The following is a 21355-nucleotide window of genomic DNA, read 5'->3' as shown; positions in this document are numbered from 1 at the left end:
ACTAAAAGTCATGTTTAGAAGATGTAAAACAACAAAAAAACAACTAAAATGACAGAAACTGAATTAAAACAACTTTGTACCTGGAGCCCGACTCACGGCCAGTGAAACGCACACAGAGCGGATCAGACTATTTCCTGGATGTGGAAACCTCTGGATCCGCTCCAGATGTGTGCGTTTCTGAACATGCGGCATCTGGTTTGTGTAATGAAAACACTCTGAGCTGCGTGTCTCAGCGGCAGACCTTCAACTTAACCTCCCTCTCTTCATCCCTCATTCCTTCATTCCAGCTGTAAGCGCTGCCAGATGTTGGAGGATCAGAGGAGCAACATGAGCCTGAGATGGATGTGACATGTGTAAACACGCTGTAGTCTGACGGTGACGAACATCAGGGAGGGCTCCCACCCCCCAGCTCTGACTGGCAGGAAGTGGAGCGCTTACAGTCTCAGCTGATGAGACGTTCAGAGAGAAGAAGAAGAGGCTCTGAGGGTGGACCCCAGCCCTGAGGAAGAAGAAGAGCCTCTGAGGGTGGACCCCAACCCTGAGGAAGAAGAAGAAGAAGAGCCTCTGAGGGTGGACCCCAGCCCTGAGGAAGAAGAAGAAGAAGAGGCTCTGAGGGTGGACCCCAACCCTGAGGAAGAAGAAGAAGAAGAGCCTCTGAGGGTGGACCCCAACCCTGAGGAAGAAGAAGAAGAAGAGCCTCTGAGGGTGGACCCCAGCCCTGAGGAAGAAGAAGAAGAAGAGGCTCTGAGGGTGGACCCCAGCCCTGAGGAAGAAGAAGAAGAAGAGCCTCTGAGGGTGGACCCCAGCCCTGAGGAAGAAGAAGAAGAAGAGGCTCTGAGGGTGGACCCCAGCCCTGAGGAAGAAGAAGAGCCTCTGAGGGTGGACCCCAACCCTGAGGAAGAAGAAGAAGAAGAGGCTCTGAGGGTGGACCCCAACCCTGAGGAAGAAGAAGAAGAAGAGGCTCTGAGGGTGGACCCCAACCCTGAGGAAGAGGAAGAAGAAGAGGCTCTGAGGGTGGACCCCAGCCCTGAGGAAGAAGAAGAAGAAGAGGCTCTGAGGGTGGACCCCAACCCTGAGGAAGAAGAAGAGCCTCTGAGGGTGGACCCCAGCCCTGAGGAAGAAGAAGAAGAAGAGGCTCTGAGGGTGGACCCCAACCCTGAGGAAGAGGAAGAAGAAGAGGCTCTGAGGGTGGACCCCAGCCCTGAGGAAGAAGAAGAAGAAGAGGCTCTGAGGGTGGACCCCAGCCCTGAGGAAGAAGAAGAAGAAGAGCCTCTGAGGGTGGACCCCAACCCTGAGGAAGAAGAAGAAGAAGAGGCTCTGAGGGTGGACCCCAACCCTGAGGAAGAAGAAGAAGAAGAGGCTCTGAGGGTGGACCCCAACCCTGAGGAAGAGGAAGAAGAAGAGGCTCTGAGGGTGGACCCCAACCCTGAGGAAGAAGAAGAAGAAGAGGCTCTGAGGGTGGACCCCAGCCCTGAGGAAGAAGAAGAGGCTCTGAGGGTGGACCCCAACCCTGAGGAAGAAGAAGAGGCTCTGAGGGTGGACCCCAACCCTGAGGAAGAAGAAGAAGAAGAGGCTCTGAGGGTGGACCCCAACCCTGAGGAAGAAGAAGAGGCTCTGAGGGTGGACCCCAGCCCTGAGGAAGAAGAAGAGGCTCTGAGGGTGGACCCCAACCCTGAGGAAGAAGAAGAAGAAGAGGCTCTGAGGGTGGACCCCAACCCTGAGGAAGAAGAAGAGGCTCTGAGGGTGGACCCCAGCCCTGAGGAAGAAGAAGAGGCTCTGAGGGTGGATCCCAACCCTGAGGAAGAAGAAGAAGAAGAGGCTCTGAGGGTGGACCCCAACCCTGAGGAAGAAGAAGAAGAAGAGGCTCTGAGGGTGGACCCCAGCCCTGAGGAAGAAGAAGAAGAAGAGGCTCTGAGGGTGGACCCCAGCCCTGAGGAAGAAGAAGAAGAAGAGCCTCTGAGGGTGGACCCCAGCCCTGAGGAAGGAGAAGAAGAAGAGCCTCTGAGGGTGGACCCCAACCCTGAGGAAGAAGAAGAAGAAGAGCCTCTGAGGGTGGACCCCAGCCCTGAGGAAGAAGAAGAAGAAGAGGCTCTGAGGGTGGACCCCAACCCTGAGGAAGAAGAAGAGGAAGAGGCTCTGAGGGTGGACCCCAACCCTGAGGAAGAAGAAGAAGAAGAGGCTCTGAGGGTGGACCCCAGCCCTGAGGAAGAAGAAGAGGCTCTGAGGGTGGACCCCAGCCCTGAGGAAGAAGAAGAAGAAGAGGCTCTGAGGGTGGACCCCAACCCTGAGGAAGAAGAAGAAGAAGAGGCTCTGAGGGTGGACCCCAGCCCTGAGGAAGAAGAAGAAGAAGAGGCTCTGAGGGTGGACCCCAGCCCTGAGGAAGAAGAAGAAGAAGAGGCTCTGAGGGTGGACCCCAGCCCTGAGGAAGAAGAAGAAGAAGAGCCTCTGAGGGTGGACCCCAGCCCTGAGGAAGGAGAAGAAGAAGAGCCTCTGAGGGTGGACCCCAACCCTGAGGAAGAAGAAGAAGAAGAGGCTCTGAGGGTGGACCCCAACCCTGAGGAAGAAGAAGAGGCTCTGAGGGTGGACCCCAACCCTGAGGAAGAAGAAGAGGCTCTGAGGGTGGATCCCAGCCCTGAGGAAGAAGAAGAGCCTCTGAGGGTGGACCCCAGCCCTGAGGAAGAAGAAGAAGAAGAGGCTCTGAGGGTGGACCCCAGCCCTGAGGAAGAAGAAGAGCCTCTGAGGGTGGACCCCAGCCCTGAGGAAGAAGAAGAAGAAGAGTGTCGTGACTAGTTACAGACGGATTAAACCACGTTCGTGTGGACGCTCCTGAAGCTGCGAGGCAGTAATTCTGCACATTGACCCGCCGGCTGAGTTCATCTGTGGTCGTCTCAGAGGAAACAGAACCACAGTCGGTCCAATTGAACCCGGACCTCAGACCTGTTGAGCAAACGAAGACGCTTCATCTTCCTCACAGGAACATAAACATGAGTCAGACGATAAAATATGAGCTAAACTCTAATCATTCAGGAAGAAAACTAACATTTTGAGCAGCTCTGGCAGTTTATTCAGAGCAGTTCCTGTTCCCCTCATCTCAACGTGAGCCTGATTGTTAACGTGTTGTAAAGGAAGGTGCTCAGAGTCAGGAGGTGTGTCCTTTACAGTCTGAGAAGATAAAGCTACCTTCAGATGAATGTGCCAACATTAACCCAACAGCCGTGATTCAAATAAACAAAACCAGGTGCTCAACATAAAGCTCAACAGCCGACAGATCGGCTCAGATCAGCGAGTCGAACGGCTCCCTTTAAGATGCAATTTCAACAGGCTGCAGATTAAAAACTGTGGATGGGAAAAGTACCGAGAGGGACCCAAACTTTATGAGTACATTTAGTTTGCATGTGGTGACATCACTGATCATTTAATCCAGTTTAAAACAGGCTTTTAATCCAGTTTAAAACAGGCTTTTAATCCAGTTTAAAACAGGCTTTTAATCCAGTTTAAAACAGGCTTTTAATACAGTTTAAAACAGGCTTTTAATCCAGTTTAAAACAGGCTTTTAATCCAGTTTAAAACAGGCTTTTAATACAGTTTAAAACAGGCTTTTAATCCAGTTTAAAACAGGCTTTTAATCCAGTTTAAAACAGGCTTTTAATCCAGTTTAAAACAGGCTTTTAATCCAGTTTAAAACAGGCTTTTAATCCAGTTTAAAACAGGCTTTTAATCCAGTTTAAAACAGGCTTTTAATCCAGTTTAAAACAGGCTTTTAATCCAGTTTAAAACAGGCTTTTAATCCAGTTTTAAACAGGCTTTTAAACCAGTTTAAAACAGGCTTTTAATCCAGTTTAAAACAGGCTTTTAATCCAGTTTTAAACAGACTTTTAATCCAGTTTTAAACAGGCTTTTAAACCAGTTTAAAACAGGCTTTTAATCCAGTTTTAAACAGACTTTTAATCCAGTTTTAAACAGAGTTTTAATCCAGTTTTAAACAGGCTTTTAAAACAGTTTTAAACAGGCTTTTAATCCAGTTTAAAACAGGCTTTTAATCCAGTTTTAAACAGAGTTTTAATCCAGTTTTAAACAGGCTTTTAAAACAGTTTTAAACAGGCTTTTAATCCAGTTTTAAACAGGCTTTTAATCCAGTTTAAAACAGGCTTTTAATCCAGTTTTAAACAGACTTTTAATCCAGTTTTAAACAGGCTTTTAAAACAGTTTAAAACAGGCTTTTAATCCAGTTTAAAACAGGCTTTTAATCCAGTTTAAAACAGGCTTTTAATCCAGTTTTAAACAGACTTTTAATCCAGTTTAAAACAGGCTTTTAATCCAGTTTAAAACAGGCTTTTAATCCAGTTTAAAACAGGCTTTTAATACAGTTTAAAACAGGCTTTTAATCCAGTTTAAAACAGGCTTTTAATCCAGTTTAAAACAGGCTTTTAATACAGTTTAAAACAGGCTTTTAATCCAGTTTAAAACAGGCTTTTAATCCAGTTTTAAACAGACTTTTAATCCAGTTTTAAACAGGCTTTTAAAACAGTTTTAAACAGGCTTTTAAACCAGTTTAAAACAGACTTTTAATCCAGTTTAAAACAGGCTTTTAATACAGTTTAAAACAGGCTTTTAATCCAGTTTAAAACAGGCTTTTAATACAGTTTAAAACAGGCTTTTAATCCAGTTTAAAACAGGCTTTTAATCCAGTTTAAAACAGACTTTTAATCCAGTTTAAAACAGGCTTTTAATCCAGTTTAAAACAGGCTTTTAATCCAGTTTAAAACAGGCTTTTAATCCAGTTTAAAACAGGCTTTTAATCCAGTTTAAAACAGGCTTTTAATCCAGTTTTAAACAGGCTTTTAAAACAGTTTTAAACAGGCTTTTAATCCAGTTTAAACTAGACTTTTAATCCAGTTTAAACCAACTTTTAATCCAGTTTTACACATGGAGACGAGAGTGACTCATCTTATTGGAGGCTTAACACTAAATCTACATTTCCCAAATCTCTCCTCATTAACAGTGACCCTACAGATTAATGAAGTGAGAACTTGACTGCAGACGAGGTAAATGTCTGAGAATAAACCACTCGGTTAGATGCTGAGTTCTCTCATTATGTGGACATTCATTTGAATAATTAGTTTGAATCATTTGTCTTTATGATGTCTCAAAGTTGGCTTCTGATCTGATCCTGCAACCAGCTGCTGTGAACAGAGCTGTACAGATGTGGCTGAGAGCAGCTGCTGTTCTGTGTGAGAGAAGCAAGAAATCAACGCTTGGTTTTTAGATATTTGTGTGAGGCGGCTGTATCCTGAAAGGCATGATGGGAAACGTAGGAAACCCCCCCCCTGCAGCAGCGGCAGGTCAGGAGACAGCTGAGCGACATCACTTCCTCCCGAACAACGGCAGGAATGTGGCAGCAGGGAGGAGCGCAGGAAGAGGAAGAGGAGCCTCCTCCTGCCGCCACAGGCCGGGGTCAGAGGTCACAGGGGGGCATCGGAGGCTCACCTTTCAGCCCGTTGCCGTGGAGACGACAGGGAGGCTGAAAGCACTTCCAGCTGCGTTTGTGTTTCTGCCAATTCTGTGAGTTTGTGTTCATCTGGATGCAGATTTATGAACGCTGTAAACATCCCGGACCACCGGCGTGACTGACAGCTCGTCACGAATACCTTCCAGAGCCGACCAATTACACCGCAGGATGGAGAAAACACACGCAGAATTACCCAGGAGCCACCAGGGAGCTCACTGAGAGCGCTGTAATGGTTCCAGTCAGAGCTGTGGAAACTCTGAGAGCGCCACTTCCTCTGAGCGCTCACTGCAACTTTCCTCTCCGTTAAGGTTCAAACCTGCAAAATTAACTCTCCGTTAAGGTTCAAACCTGCAACTTTTCCTCTCCGTTAAGGTTCAAACCTGCAACTTTTCCTCTCCGTTAAGGTTCAAACCTGCAACTTTTACTCTCTGTTAAGGTTCAAACCTGCAACTTTTCCTCTCCGTTAAGGTTCAAACCTGCAACTTTTACTCTCCGTTAAGGTTCAAACCTGCAACTTTTCCTCTCCGTTAAGGTTCAAACCTGCAACTTTTACTCTCCTTTAAGGTTCAAACCTGCAACTTTTCCTCTCCGTTAAGGAAACCTGCAACTTTTACTCTCCGTTAAGGTTCAAACCTGCAACTTTTACTCTCTGTTAAGGTTCAAACCTGCAACTTTTCCTCTCCGTTAAGGTTCAAACCTGCAACTTTTACTCTCCGTTAAGGTTCAAACCTGTAACTTTTACTCTCCGTTAAGGTTCAAACCTGCAACTTTTACTCTCCGTTAAGGTTCAAACCTGCAACTTTTACTCTCCGTTAAGGTTCAAACCTGCAACTTTTACTCTCTGTTAAGGTTCAAACCTGCAACTTTTCCTCTCCGTTAAGGTTCAAACCTGCAACTTTTACTCTCCGTTAAGGTTCAAACCTGCAACTTTTCCTCTCCGTTAAGGTTCAAACCTGCAACTTTTCCTCTCCGTTAAGGTTCAAACCTGCAACTTTTACTCTCCGTTAAGGTTCAAACCTGCAACTTTTCCTCTCCGTTAAGGTTCAAACCTGCAACTTTTACTCTCTGTTAAGGTTCAAACCTGCAACTTTTCCTCTCCGTTAAGGTTCAAACCTGCAACTTTTACTCTCCGTTAAGGTTCAAACCTGCAACTTTTACTCTCCGTTAAGGTTCAAACCTGCAACTTTTCCTCTCCGTTAAGGTTCAAACCTGCAACTTTTACTCTCTGTTAAGGTTCAAACCTGCAACTTTTCCTCTCCGTTAAGGTTCAAACCTGCAACTTTTACTCTCCGTTAAGGTTCAAACCTGTAACTTTTACTCTCCGTTAAGGTTCAAACCTGCAACTTTTACTCTCCGTTAAGGTTCAAACCTGCAACTTTTACTCTCCGTTAAGGTTCAAACCTGCAACTTTTCCTCTCCGTTAAGGTTCAAACCTGCAACTTTTCCTCTCCTTTAAGGTTCAAACCTGCAACTTTTCCTCTCCGTTAAGGTTCAAACCTGCAACTTTTACTCTCCGTTAAGGTTCAAACCTGCAACTTTTCCTCTCCGTTAAGGTTCAAACCTGCAACTTTTCCTCCCCGTTAAGGTTCAAACCTGTAACTTTTCCTCGCTGTTAAGGTTCAAACCTGCAACTTTTCCTCTCCGTTAAGGTTCAAACCTGCAACTTTTCCTCCCCGTTAAGGTTCAAACCTGCAACTTTTCCTCTCCGTTAAGGTTCAAACCTGCAACTTTTACTCTCCGTTAAGGTTCAAACCTGCAACTTTTACTCTCCGTTAAGGTTCAAACCTGCAACTTTTCCTCTCCGTTAAGGTTCAAACCTGCAACTTTTACTCTCTGTTAAGGTTCAAACCTGCAACTTTTCCTCTCCGTTAAGGTTCAAACCTGCAACTTTTACTCTCCGTTAAGGTTCAAACCTGCAACTTTTCCTCTCCGTTAAGGTTCAAACCTGCAACTTTTACTCTCCGTTAAGGTTCAAACCTGCAACTTTTCCTCTCCGTTAAGGTTCAAACCTGCAACTTTTCCTCTCCTTTAAGGTTCAAACCTGCAACTTTTCCTCTCCGTTAAGGTTCAAACCTGCAACTTTTACTCTCCGTTAAGGTTCAAACCTGCAACTTTTCCTCTCCGTTAAGGTTCAAACCTGCAACTTTTCCTCCCCGTTAAGGTTCAAACCTGCAACTTTTCCTCCCCGTTAAGGTTCAAACCTGCAACTTTTACTCTCCGTTAAGGTTCAAACCTGCAACTTTTACTCTCCGTTAAGGAAACCTGCAACTTTTCCTCTCCGTTAAGGTTCAAACCTGTAACTTTTCCTCGCTGTCCATCATTAAATCAGAGGAAACTCTTCACCAACATTTACTCCATCTGTCGGAGTAAAGATAAATATGATTACAAACTTTATTTACCGAGTTTATTATGTCTGCAAACAACATAGAAAACTCCAGATGTGTCCAGTCCTAGCTTTACCAGCTTCTGATTGGTTAATTGGCACCATTTGAGTTAATTGGCGGAGCACCTGTGGATGTGCTTAAAGGTAGAACTCCAACACAGAGCCTCCTCTGTGGCATCATGGGGTCATTCAGAGAAATCAGGCAACAATGTGCCGGTATAAGCACCGAGGAGCAGCCACCCCGCCAGTAACCCTGTCAGATTATCCACAGGAACAGAACCTTTCATCTTCGTTTGTGGAGTCCTGTGGTCTGATAGAGCTGAAAGTTCTTCCTCTGAAAGAAGAGGAGACGCTCTGTGGAAATGGAGGTCCCAACGTGACCCCCCCCCCCTCACATCATAACTCGTCTCCTCGCCTCCAACCACCTCCGGAGGCCTTCAGAATATGACCGACACATCAGGGCAATGTTTTAGATAATATATAGAAACAGGAAGTTTTGTCCAGATGAATCTTTAAGAACAAAGTTTCTCCCGTTTAAAACCAGCTCAGACAGAAAAAAGCTCTTTTACTTTAGCATGAAAGTCCTGACATGTTCCAGTGCTTTGAGTTTAAAGGTGACCAAACCCTTTAAAATGAAATGAGTCAGAGCTAAAAGGGCTGACAGGACTCGGGCTCTCAGAACCCTAACCCTGGCTCAGGTCTGAGCCGTAAATGGACCAGCAGCCCCTCTGCACAGCCATGATGGGGCTCCTCCCTCTCATCTTCTGTCTCTGGTGGTTTGCAGAGCTGAAGATGGCCGAGCGGTGACCACAAAGAGACAGAGTGGAGACAAACCCCAGCTGGGACCAACAAAGGTACAAATCCAGCGGTTTCATTCAGTAAGAGGATGTGGTCACAACCAGATTCCCTGCACAAAACAACAGCTGACAGAGTCTCTGCTTTCTGGGCTGAGTTCCCGCTGCTGCTCTCTCTTATTGAGCTGTCTGAGTTTCCATCAGTGAGCGCTGAACCTTAATGTGATTACAGCACCTCTGAAACGACACCGATGACACATGTTTCTGTTTTCAGGAGTCGGCCGAGTGGAGCCAGACTGTTTACACTGAGGGACTGATGGAGGTTTGTTTCCTGCTGGAATAAACTGACAAAGGCAGCAGCCTGTCTGTCTGAGAGGAGCACGCCGTCAGGAAGCTGCACGGCCTGTTTCCTGCCCGCTAAAACTGGCTGTCCGGGGGGGGCTGCTGTCTGTGTGGTGCTCTTCTGTCTTATTTTCAATCATCCATGAACACATCATGCCGCTGAGGTGGTTTCAGGTTTTAAGCAGCGTACGATGATCAGTTTAAGATACAAACCGTGTTAAACTGGAGGTTTTCACTGAAGCATCTCATCATCAGGAGCTTAAATCTGAGATGATTTGGATCCTGGAAACAGAACAGCTGTGGAGCAGCTGGCTGTAGATGGAATAAATCACAGCAGATTTTAGGGTGAAGCTGCATTTGATTCCCAAATCATGTTCGGTTACTCTGAAAATCAGTAAAAGAGAAGCCAAAGACAAACTGCAGCTCATTAACATCTCATCACATAACGCTGCTCAGCTGCCTGCGAAACACACCAAGAAGTGAAAACATTCTGTTTTTACATCAAAGACAAAAGGGGGGACTGTGACACCGTTAGCCTAGCTTAGCATCGGAGCAGGTGTAGCTTTAGCATTAGCATTAGCTCGATATTTGAGCTGCCAAAGCTGTTTGTATGAGGCAAGAATGGAAGAAAATAACCCCAAAACATAAAAAAATGGTTTTCAAACCTCCATCTGTGGACAGGAAGAGTCGATCTTACTGAAATATTTATGTATTTAAATTTATATTTTAAATTCAGTTTGTATCTCTGTGAGGAACATGTAGAAACTATTTCATCATCATACAAATCAATCTTTGTCATTTACATCTGGAGTTAGGACCGCCCCCTCATCAGCATAATGAGGCAGAAACTCATCGTAATGTAAAAGCAAAGGGAAGTAATAAAGAAAGAAATAAAGGATAAAACAGCAAAAGAAATGAGAAATATTCCAAATATAATAAGAAATAAGACATTGGACACTGAGTGGAAAAGTAAACATCAAGAGAAGCTAAAAAATCTATAAAAAACATTTTATTTTCTAATGATTTTTTTGAGCATTATTCAACATATGAACTTATTTATTTAGCCGTTTATGTTTTTGTATCTCTTTATAAAGTTAAAAACCTAATGAATTATTAATGAGGGGGCGGGGCCCGTGTGTGATTGACAGCTCAGAGGGCGTGATTCTCAGGGTCACACGTGTTCAGCACATGTTCAGCCCACACTCCCACTGTTTGGGTGATTTTGCACTTTTCAACTCGTTTTTGTCCAACAGGTCATTGAACACACCACACACACTCACACAGGCCAACAATAACATGTGATAAACCAGAACCAGAACTCTTCTGTGAGCCTCTGGGCACTCGTGTTGCTATCTCTGTGAGGACCGCGGTTTGTCCCGGCGGTTTCACAGAGCAGCTGCAGAACAGGGATAATATCTATGATTCCAGCTGCAGTTTGGACCAGAACCAGCACACATAATCCGGGTTTAATCCAGCTCTGGATGGGATCGCCTGTGTGACTCCAGGTTATCAGTCTGGGAACAAACACCAGGTCCTCACTGGTGCAGGAAGAGCAGCCGGAGTGTGTGTGATGCTTGGAATTTCCCTGTGGTGTGTGTGCTCACGGACATCGAGCCAAGAACACACACACACCCAGTTTCCTGTCAGAACTGGCCAATCAGATGAGCCAAAACCAGCCGTGACCTCTGACCCCTCCCCTCCGCTCAGGCACAGAAAGCATTAAAGGGCCGTTCCACTTAAATCCAAACATTTGACCCGAGTGAGCTCATCAGTGAGAGGTTAGAGGTTTCAACTCCTGCCTCAGAGCCCTGCAGCAAGGCAGCCAAAGCTGCCAGACTGCAGGTAGCGATGAGTTTAATGTTCACTAACAGCGGTAACTTCAGACAGATATAACTTTATAACAGAGTTTTCTCCCTTTGTCATGAAATAAAAACCATGATCATAAAAATAGAATCTGTGACTGGAACCACTGATTCCCAACAGAAGGCAGCGGTGACAAAACGAGGCGCTCTTCATGGAGCTGAACTTATATTTTAAGGCATCTCGTCCCGCGGCTTCATGCCGGCCGTCTTTCTCTGCAGCACTCGGGGGCTTCCCGTCCTGTGCTATGAAATATGAAACTGTATCATCTTTGCTTTTCTTTTGGTGTGGCAGCCACAGATGATGATGCTTTCCTATTTGACTGCGTCACATCAGCCCTAATCGCCCTGCTGTCTGAGTTCCTAACCTTAACCCCAACCCGGGGATAAGGTAGGGGTAATCTAACCCCTAACCCTGGGTGAAGGTAGGGGTAATCTAACCCCTAACCCAGGGTGAAGGTAGGGGGTAATCTAACCCCTAACCCAGGGTGAAGGTAGGGGGTAATCTAACCCCTAACCCTGGGTGAAGGTAGGGGTAATCTAACCCCTAACCCAGGGTGAAGGTAGGGGTAATCTAACCCCTAACCCAGGGTGAAGGTAGGGGGTAATCTAACCCCTAACCCTGGGTGAAGGTAGGGGTAATCTAACCCCTAACCCAGGGTGAAGGTAGGGGTAATCTAACCCCTAACCCTGGGTGAAGGTAGGGGTAATCTAACCCCTAACCCAGGGTGAAGGTAGGGGTAATCTAACCCCTGATCCTGGGTGAAGGTAGGGGTAATCTAATCCCTAACCCAGGGTGAAGGTAGGGGTAATCTAATCGCTAACCCTAGGTGAAGGTAGGGGGTAATCTAATCCCTAACCCTGGGTGAAGGTAGGGGGTAATCTAACCCCTAACCCTGGGTGAAGGTAGGGGTAATCTAACCCCTAACCCAGGGTGAAGGTAGGGGGTAATCTAACCCCTAACCCTGGGTGAAGGTAGGGGGTAATCTAACCCCTAACCCAGGGTGAAGGTAGGAGGTAATCTAACCCCTAACCCTGGGTGAAGGTAGGGGTAATCTAACCCCTGATCCTGGGTGAAGGTAGGGGGCAATCTAATCCCTAACCCAGGGTGAAGGTAGGGGGTAATCTAATCCCTAACCCTGGGTGAAGGTAGGGGTAATCTAACCCCTAACCCTGGGTGAAGGTAGGGGTAATCTAACCCCTAACCCAGGGTGAAGGTAGGGGGTAATCTAACCCCTAACCCAGGGTGAAGGTAGGAGGTAATCTAACCCCTAACCCTGGGTGAAGGTAGGGGTAATCTAACCCCTGATCCTGGGTGAAGGTAGGGGGCAATCTAATCCCTAACCCAGGGTGAAGGTAGGGGGCAATCTAATCCCTAACCCAGGGTGAAGGTAGGGGGTAATCTAACCCCTAACCCTGGGTGAAGGTAGGGGTAATCTAACCCCTAACCCAGGGTGAAGGTAGGGGGTAATCTAACCCCTAACCCTGGGTGAAGGTAGGGGGTAATCTAACCCCTAACCCTGGGTGAAGGTAGGGGTAATCTAATCCCTAATCCAGGGTGAAGGTAGGGGTAATCTAACCCCTAACCCTGGGTGAAGGTAGGGGTAATCTAACGCCTAACCCTGGGTGAAGGTAGGGGTAATCTAACCCCTAACCCAGGGTGAAGGTAGGGGTTATCTAACCCCTAACCCAGGGTGAAGGTAGGGGGTAATCTAACCCCTAACCCTGGGTGAAGGTAGGGGTAATCTAACGCCTAACCCTGGGTGAAGGTAGGGGTAATCTAACCCCTAACCCAGGGTGAAGGTAGGGGTTATCTAACCCCTAACCCAGGGTGAAGGTAGGGGTAATCTAACCCCTAACCCTGGGTGAAGGTAGGGGTAATCTAACCCCTAACCCAGGGTGAAGGTAGGGGGTAATCTAACCCCTAACCCAGGGTGAAGGTAGGGGTAATCTAACCCCTAACCCTGGGTGAAGGTAGGGGGTAATCTAACCCCTAACCCAGGGTGAAGGTAGGGGTAATCTAACCCCTAACCCTGGGTGAAGGTAGGGGGCAATCTAACCCCTAACCCAGGGTGAAGGTAGGGGTAATCTAACCCCTAACCCAGGGTGAAGGTAGGGGTAATCTAACCCCTAACCCTGGTCAGATATCAGATATTTCAGCACGTTTCTGCAGCAGAATCTGAGAAAAGTCAGATTTCAGTCATAATAAATGTTTATTCCAGTTCTGCGCTCCTTTATCCAGACAAACTGATCCTGAAGAGAAGAGGGCGGAGCTGCATCTGAACTGAACCATGTGACCTCCTCAGGTATCACCTGACCAGGTATCACCAGGTAAACACCTTCAGAAAAGTCTACAGGTGTGAAGGTTAGTCTGTCAACAGGAGTTTTTCTTTTCAGTTTGGTACCTAAATGATTAATGAGTAAATAATGGGAGAAGACGGACTTGGAGGTTCTTTACAAAGACTTTATGACGAGGAAAAGATGTTTGAGGCGAAATGTGAGGGATTATACCAGGATTTTAAGGAATGAAGACAGGAAACACCAAACATGTGAACACAGGAGTTTTCTGACAACATGAAGCCCAGAGGCAGGAAGGATTAGACAGATAATTAACAGGGTGTTCTTCAGAGGAACATAAGATCGGCTTCAGAAGACACCGGGTCAGAACTCGTACTCGGTGGTGACATCAGCAGCGATGTCGTCGTAGTCCTCCTGGAACTCCTGAGCTCCTTCAATGAAGTGGGACATCTCCATGGATTCGGCTTTTGGAAGACCTGCAGGGAAGTGTCGACAGAGTTAAGCACGACCTGGTCTGGGCCTGCTCCAGGTGTTCAAAGTGAGTGTGTCGGAGTCCTACTTGGTTTCATTCTGCTGAGAGCTGAATACACCTGAACTGTGGCGATGAAGTACGGGACGATGACCACCAGCTGGATTAAAGACCGGGTCGGAGAGAAGGGAGGCACGAAGGAGACGACTGAGTGAGCACAGAAGAAATGTATCAGTGTTGGTGTGGGAGGGTCAGCGGCTGCTTTATCTTCATAGACTCACCTGCAGTGACAGTCAGTCCACACAGCAGCAGCACCGCCGCACCTGCAACAGGAGCACAGACACCCGTTAGGGTCAGAGGTCGCTGGTACAGACAGCGTGATGAGAAGAAAGAGTTCATAAGGACACAGTGTCCCCATAATGTTTGGGACAGGTGTGTTCCAGGTGTGTGTGGTTCCTCAGGTGAGATTCACTGCTTCATCAGTTCAGCGAGAAGGTACCTCGGCTTGTTTCTGTAGCTGTTCAGCATGAGGAGAGAAGCTGAGCCCAATGGATCAGAACCATCTGCAGGAGGCAGGTGTCTCTGTCAGAGACGACTGTCCACAGCAGACTTCATGAACAGAAGCACAGAGGCTACACTGCTACATGCTAACAGCTAGTTAGCCACAGAAACAGAGGCTACACTGCTACATGCTAACCGCTAGTTAGCCACAGAAACAGAGGCTACACTGCTACATGCTAACTGCTAGTTAGCCACAGAAACAGAGGCTACACTGCTACATGCTAACCGCTAGTTAGCCACAGAAACAGAGGCTACACTGCTACATGCTAACCGCTAGTTAGCCACAGAAACAGAGGCTACACTGCTACATGCTAACCGCTAGTTAGCCACAGAAACAGAGACTACACTGCTACATGCTAACCGCTAGTTAGCCACTGCTACATGCTAACAGCTAGTTAGCCACAGAAACAGAGGCTACACTGCTACATGCTAACAGCTAGTTCTGGACAGACCGGACCCAGATGAAGCTGCATCAGAGTGATGGCAGGAAGAAAGTGTGGAGACCAACAGGAACCAAGATCCACAGCATAGCAGCTGCTCTGCTGAACACGGTGGGGGGGGGGGGGGGGGGGGGGTGATGGCGTGGGCATGTCTGGCTGCCACAGGTTCTGCTGCCACAGGTTCTGGCTGCCGCGGGTTCTGCTCACTTATCTTCACTGATGATGGAGCAGCTGATGGCAGCTGCTCCATCATCAATGAAATCAACTCTGAAACATCTGATCTGCTCCAGTTCCAGTAAATGCCTCCAAAGCTTCATCCTGCAACAAGATAATGATCCAAACATCCTGCTGAGCAGCACCAGAGTTTCTCAGAGCTGAAACATGGCCGAGCCCGTCAGCTGGTTCAGATCCAGCTGAGCTTCTATCTGCTGAAGGAGAGACTTAAAGGGACAAACTGGTCCTGGTGAGTCTGGGAAACTGAGACAGAATAAAGTAGAAACTGGACTAAGATCAGAACTGAGGCAGACCCAAACTGAGACGACATCAGATAAATATAAAACTAAAGCAGGGGCAAATCATCAAAGAGAGACCAGAACCAGGCTGATACAGAGAATAAATGATGTTGATGTTGGACCCAGAACTCCAAAGTACCGAGAACACAAACAAGAAAACAGAATGAAACCGAAGGAATCTGACCCAAAGTCTCAAATTAAAACGGATGAGTTGGACTCACCGAACAGCAGAGACACAGATGGAGGCTTCATGTTGTCAGAGGAAGTATCCGCTGGTAAAACACTCCTGAAACGTGTTATATCCTGTCACTGAGCTCATTTACAACTGTAAGAGACGAGCGGTACCGAAGAAGAAGCCCGGCGGAGGTTCTGGTGTTTCTGACTCGGCTGGATCAGACTTTAAATCCCGAAAGCTTTGGTCTCATCACAGGTCCAGTCGTCTTCACTCGGTCTCGGAGAGCAGCAGGCGATGCCTCAGCTTCACCACTTCCTGTTAATAATCGTCTCAGAGGAACTGCGGCCATATAAGGAAGATCAGAAACACCATCTCACCCCCCACTGCGAGGGAGCGGGTCACGGGGGGGTGACCTCAGACATCAGTGGACTCCTGCTGGTCATTCTGCAGTGACGGGTCCGACGGGCCTGGGTCTGCTGGGATGGACCTGCTCCTCTAATGAGGGACTCATAGAAACAGGAAGAAGACAAATAAACCACTGATAGGGCAGAAGGAAACAGGAACCGTGGTTCTGTCGGGTTTCTTAGTTCTTATCACTGTTCCAGGAAGTTCCCCCACTTTTCTGTGCCAGCTGCAACAACAGAACCAGAGGAAAGGGGAACAGGTGAAGAAGAGGGGGATGGACTGGGGAACAGGCGAAGAAGAGGGGGATGGACTGGGGAACAGGTGAAGAAGAGGGGGATGGACTGGGGAACAGGCGAAGAAGAGGGGGATGGACTGGGGAACAGGCGAAGAAGAGGGGGGTGGACTGGGGAACAGGCGAAGAAGAGGGGGATGGACTGGGGAACAGGTGAAGAAGAGGGGGATGGACTGGGGAACAGGCGAAGAAGAGGGGGATGGACTGGGGAACAGGCGAAGAAGAGGGGGATGGACTGGGGAACAGGTGAAGAAGAGGGGGGTGGACTGGGGAACAGGTGAAGAAGAGGGGGATGGACTGGGGAACAGGTGAAGAAGAGGGGGATGGACTGGGGAACAGGCGAAGAAGAGGGGGATGGACTGGGGAACAGGTGAAGAAGAGGGGGATGGACTGGGGAACAGGTGAAGAAGAGGGGGATGGACTGGGGAACAGGTGAAGAAGAGGGGGATGGACTGGGGAACAGGTGAAGAAGAGGGGGATGGACTGGGGAACAGGTGAAGAAGAGGGGGATGGACTGGGGAACAGGTGAAGAAGAGGGGGATGGACTGGGGAACAGGCGAAGAAGAGGGGGATGGACTGGGGAACAGGTGAAGAAGAGGGGGATGGACTGGGGAACAGGCGAAGAAGAGGGGGATGGACTGGGGAACAGGCGAAGAAGAGGGGGATGGACTGGGGAACAGGCGAAGAAGAGGGGGATGGACTGGGGAACAGGTGAAGAAGAGGGGGATGGACTGGGGAACAGGTGAAGAAGAGGGGGATGGACTGGGGAACAGGTGAAGAAGAGGGGGATGGACTGGGGAACAGGTGAAGAAGAGGGGGATGGACTGGGGAACAGGCGAAGAAGAGGGGGATGGACTGGGGAACAGGCGAAGAAGAGGGGGATGGACTGGGGAACAGGCGAAGAAGAGGGGGATGGACTGGGGAACAGGCGAAGAAGAGGGGGATGGACTGGGGAACGGGCGAAGAAGAGGGGGATGGACTGGGGAACAGGCGAAGAAGAGGGGGATGGACTGGGGAACAGGCGAAGAAGAGGGGGATGGACTGGGGAACAGGTGAAGAAGAGGGGGATGGACTGGGGAACAGGTGAAGAAGAGGGGGGTGGACTGGGGAACAGGTGAAGAAGAGGGGGATGGACTGGGGAACAGGTGAAGAAGAGGGGGATGGACTGGGGAACAGGTGAAGAAGAGGGGGGTGGACTGGGGAACAGGTGAAGAAGAGGGGGATGGACTGGGGAACAGGTGAAGAAGAGGGGGGTGGACTGGGGAACGGGCGAAGAAGAGGGGGATGGACTGGGGAACAGGTGAAGAAGAGGGGGGTGGACTGGGGAACAGGCGAAGAAGAGGGGGATGGACTGGGGAACAGGTGAAGAAGAGGGGGGTGGACTGGGGAACGGGCGAAGAAGAGGGGGATGGACTGGGGAACAGGTGAAGAAGAGGGGGATGGACTGGGGAACGGGCGAAGAAGAGGGGGATGGACTGGGGAACAGGTGAAGAAGAGGGGGGTGGACTGGGGAACAGGCGAAGAAGAGGGGGATGGACTGGGGAACAGGCGAAGAAGAGGGGGATGGACTGGGGAACAGGTGAAGAAGAGGGGGGTGGACTGGGGAACAGGCGAAGAAGAGGGGGATGGACTGGGGAACAGGCGAAGAAGAGGGGGATGGACTGGGGAACAGGTGAAGAAGAGGGGGGTGGACTGGGGAACGGGTGAAGAAGAGGGGGATGGACTGGGGAACGGGTGAAGAAGAGGGGGGTGGACTGGGGAACAGGTGAAGAAGAGGGGGATGGACTGGGGAACAGGTGAAGAAGAGGGGGATGGACTGGGGAACAGGTGAAGAAGAGGGGGATGGACTGGGGAACAGGCGAAGAAGAGGGGGATGGACTGGGGAACAGGTGAAGAAGAGGGGGGTGGACTGGGACATGGAGCCGGGACAACCAGACAGACCTCGAGAGGACGGCGGTACCTGAACAGGACAGAAAGAGACACCGAGAGGAGCCCAGCTGGGTTCTTCTGGGCAGGTTCGTTCCCACAGCGACTCTGACTCTGTAGCCGATAAAACCAGCAGCCTGTGCAGCACCTTCTCTGCTGACCCAGGAGACACTTGGTGATCTGAAACACTTTCCAGACAGCGGTCCAGTTCTGTCACTAAAGAACCAAAAACAGGCACTAATATATCAGCCAATCAGAGAGCCGCAACTTAGCTCAAATCACGCAACATTCGACAAAGAGAAAGAGACGGATAAATTTACCCAAAACCTTTATCATTGATGGATCTGATTAACCTAAAAAAGCTCCGTGTCTGAACTGATTCCTGAACACAACAAAGACCGTCTCACTCTGCAGGTTGGGAGCGTTTCTCTGCTGGACCCGATGTGAACACAACACTCGGAGAAACCTGCGCCAGAACCAACGTGACTCAGAAGCTGCTTCGCATATTTGAGGCTCCAGCCTGAAAGATTTATTTAGATTGCAGCCCTGAGCTCAGACTGACAGGCTCAGACTGCTCGCTGCTTTAAAGGTTTGTTTTGTGGGATAAACCTGAAGAAAGTCTGATGAAGTTAAAGTCATGTGACCCAGTGTGACGGAAATAAAGACGACGGCATGTTCACTGTCATATCTACATCGGATCAGCACGAAACAGACGGCAGATCGCATACGAGAAGAGATGAAATCTAACCACAAACACAGGCTCACAGTGAGGCAGCTGCTTTTATGAATATGAATCATGTATGCAGATGTGTTCCAGATGTTCTCTGTGAGCAGAGGAAACTCAGAAACGGTAGCACCAACATGCAGAACACTACTCTGATTCAACTTTGATATCAAGACATCCGAACGTAAATCAAACTGAAGCTTCAGACCAGAACCACAAATGCAAGTTTAATGTCTGTGGCTCTGAAAAACATTCTGACAATGATTGGACTTGTTTCTCTTTATTTGGTGGAAATAAGGAACATAATCAGCTTCCATAATGTCATTGAAAACTGGACCAAAGAGAAGCAGATCCTATCAGGCACCTGTGCATCATTACTGTGCTCATTAAAGCTGGAACAAACACAAAAAGTCTTTCTTCTGGTTTTCCTGAACCTCCGTCTTCATGTTTTCGTTGAAGAAAACTCGGCATATTTCAGTCAGTCGGACTGTAGCAGCTCCTCGTTAAATCTAAACAAAGTTCCCACTGAGAGAATAACTCAAACTTCCGCTGAGCTTCACCCCTTCTTCTTGCTTTGTTCTTCGTGGAGTCCCACAGGGTCTTGTACTTGGCCTGCAGCTCTTTATCTTGGACGTGGCTCCTTTAACACTTAATTTCATGCTTCCTGCTGATTTTTATGCTCCAGTTTTTTCTTATTTATGGAAAGGAAACACCACTAAGTTTTATCTTCCTGAAACAAAAGTAACTTCCAAAGATAACTGACCTGTCCACCGGCAGGTTTTCTCTTCGGCTCCTGATGATTTGCTTCACTTCTTCTGTCAAAAGGTCGATCGTTACGTCAGAACGCAGGAATCTGCTGATGTTTATGTCTGTTAAAGTTCTTGTTAGATATGAGTTTGTTCTCAAAGACCCTTACAGATGAATAAATTATTAAAAGGTGACATATTGTGTAAAACTCCTTCTTCCTGCTCCTGGGAGCAGATATCAGGGCGTCTGAGGTCACCAGCAGGTGAAAAACTCCCAAAAAAACACAACACCGGTCCTCTCCTCACTCTCGGTGTGCTAACGCTACATTATCGGCATGTTTCTGATAAAGATGGAGGTCTCCAGATACAACTGTTTAATGAGGTTAATATATCCAAAATGTTTAAACGCAGTAATTAACGGTTCACATGCATTACTACGAGTTACGCTGTGCACATCTCCGGCTTGGTCCATTACTGCTGATGAGAAAGCATTGTTTGCTAGCATCTGCTGCTAACTTACAGCTAACTGCTAACTTACGGCTAACTGCTAACGTACAGCTAACTGCTTACTTACGGCTAACTGCTAACGTACAGCTAACTGCTAACTTACAGCTAACTGCTAACGTACAGCTAACTGCTAACTTACAGCTAACTGCTAACTTACAGCTAACTGCTAACTCACAGCTAACTGCTAACGTACAGCTAACTGCTAACTTACAGCTAACTGCTAACGTACAGCTAACTGCTAACTTACAGCTAACTGCTAACTCACAGCTAACTGCTAACGTACAGCTAACTGCTAACTTACAGCTAACTGCTAACGTACAGCTAACTGCTAACTTACAGCTAACTGCTAACGTACAGCTAACTGCTAACTCACAGCTAACTGCTAACTCACAGCTAACTGCTAACCTGTTTCCCTCTGGGATAAATACAGTAACTATCTGTATCTACAGACCTGGAGTGTTTCTGACTGCAGGAACAGCTTCATTTTGTCTGTGTTGCTGCATTAAATCACAGCAGATGTCCAGGTGCTGATGACAGGTAACGGATGGAAACACACCGTAACTCTCCACAGCCAGACCTCCCATAATGCACCGGGACATGTCTCCGGCCTATCGGGGATAAGAACAAGGTGTGGATGGAAAACAGACGTCCCGACAGATACATGATCATGTGGTCCCAACCTGGCAGCCTTTTCTTCTCCAGAAACCAAAAACCACAGAAAAGGAGAAAATACAAAGATTTATGAAGTGATCGGATCGTTTCTGAAGAGCTACCCACAATGCACTGCTCCATTACAGACACCTGATATACACTTGACAGGTGGTGTGTGTGTGTGAAATTACACACAAGTTGGAAAATATGCAGAGAAAAGGCAGACAGTGAACACATCATCACTTCAACTGATATCAGCGATGCCTTCAAGGTCAGATCACAGTCCAGAAACATCTGAGACGCTCACACACACACACACACACACACAGACACACACACAGAGACACACACAGAGACACACACACACACACACACACACACACACACAGCCTGGAGTGTGTGAGTCACCGTTTATTAAGTTTCAGCCTTCAAAAGACTGAAAAGATCCTGTTTCTGCGTGTGTGTGTGTGTGTGTGTGTGTGTGTGTCTGTGTCTGTGTGTGTGTCTGTGTGTGTGTGTGTGTGTGTGTGTGAGTGTGCATGTGTGTGCGTGTGTGTGTGTGAGGTCATAACCAGGTCGGGAGGGGCTTGTGGTAACGAGGTGTCAGCCTATCAGCTGACTGATCACCCGTTGATTGACAGGTATGATCATTACCATGGCGACAGGCTGCCTGTCTCCTTCAGGACGCACACACATGTCCGCTCTGTGTGTGCGTCCTTGAAACAGCTCCCTGAAGGCTTCAGGAGCTTCCAGGATCCTTAA

This window comes from Leuresthes tenuis, unplaced genomic scaffold, assembly GCF_036924035.1.
Source record: "Leuresthes tenuis unplaced genomic scaffold, fLeuTen1.0.hap1 SCAF_22, whole genome shotgun sequence".
NCBI classification, from domain to species: domain Eukaryota; kingdom Metazoa; phylum Chordata; class Actinopteri; order Atheriniformes; family Atherinopsidae; genus Leuresthes; species Leuresthes tenuis.
Note: the sequence above shows the minus strand (reverse complement) of the source record.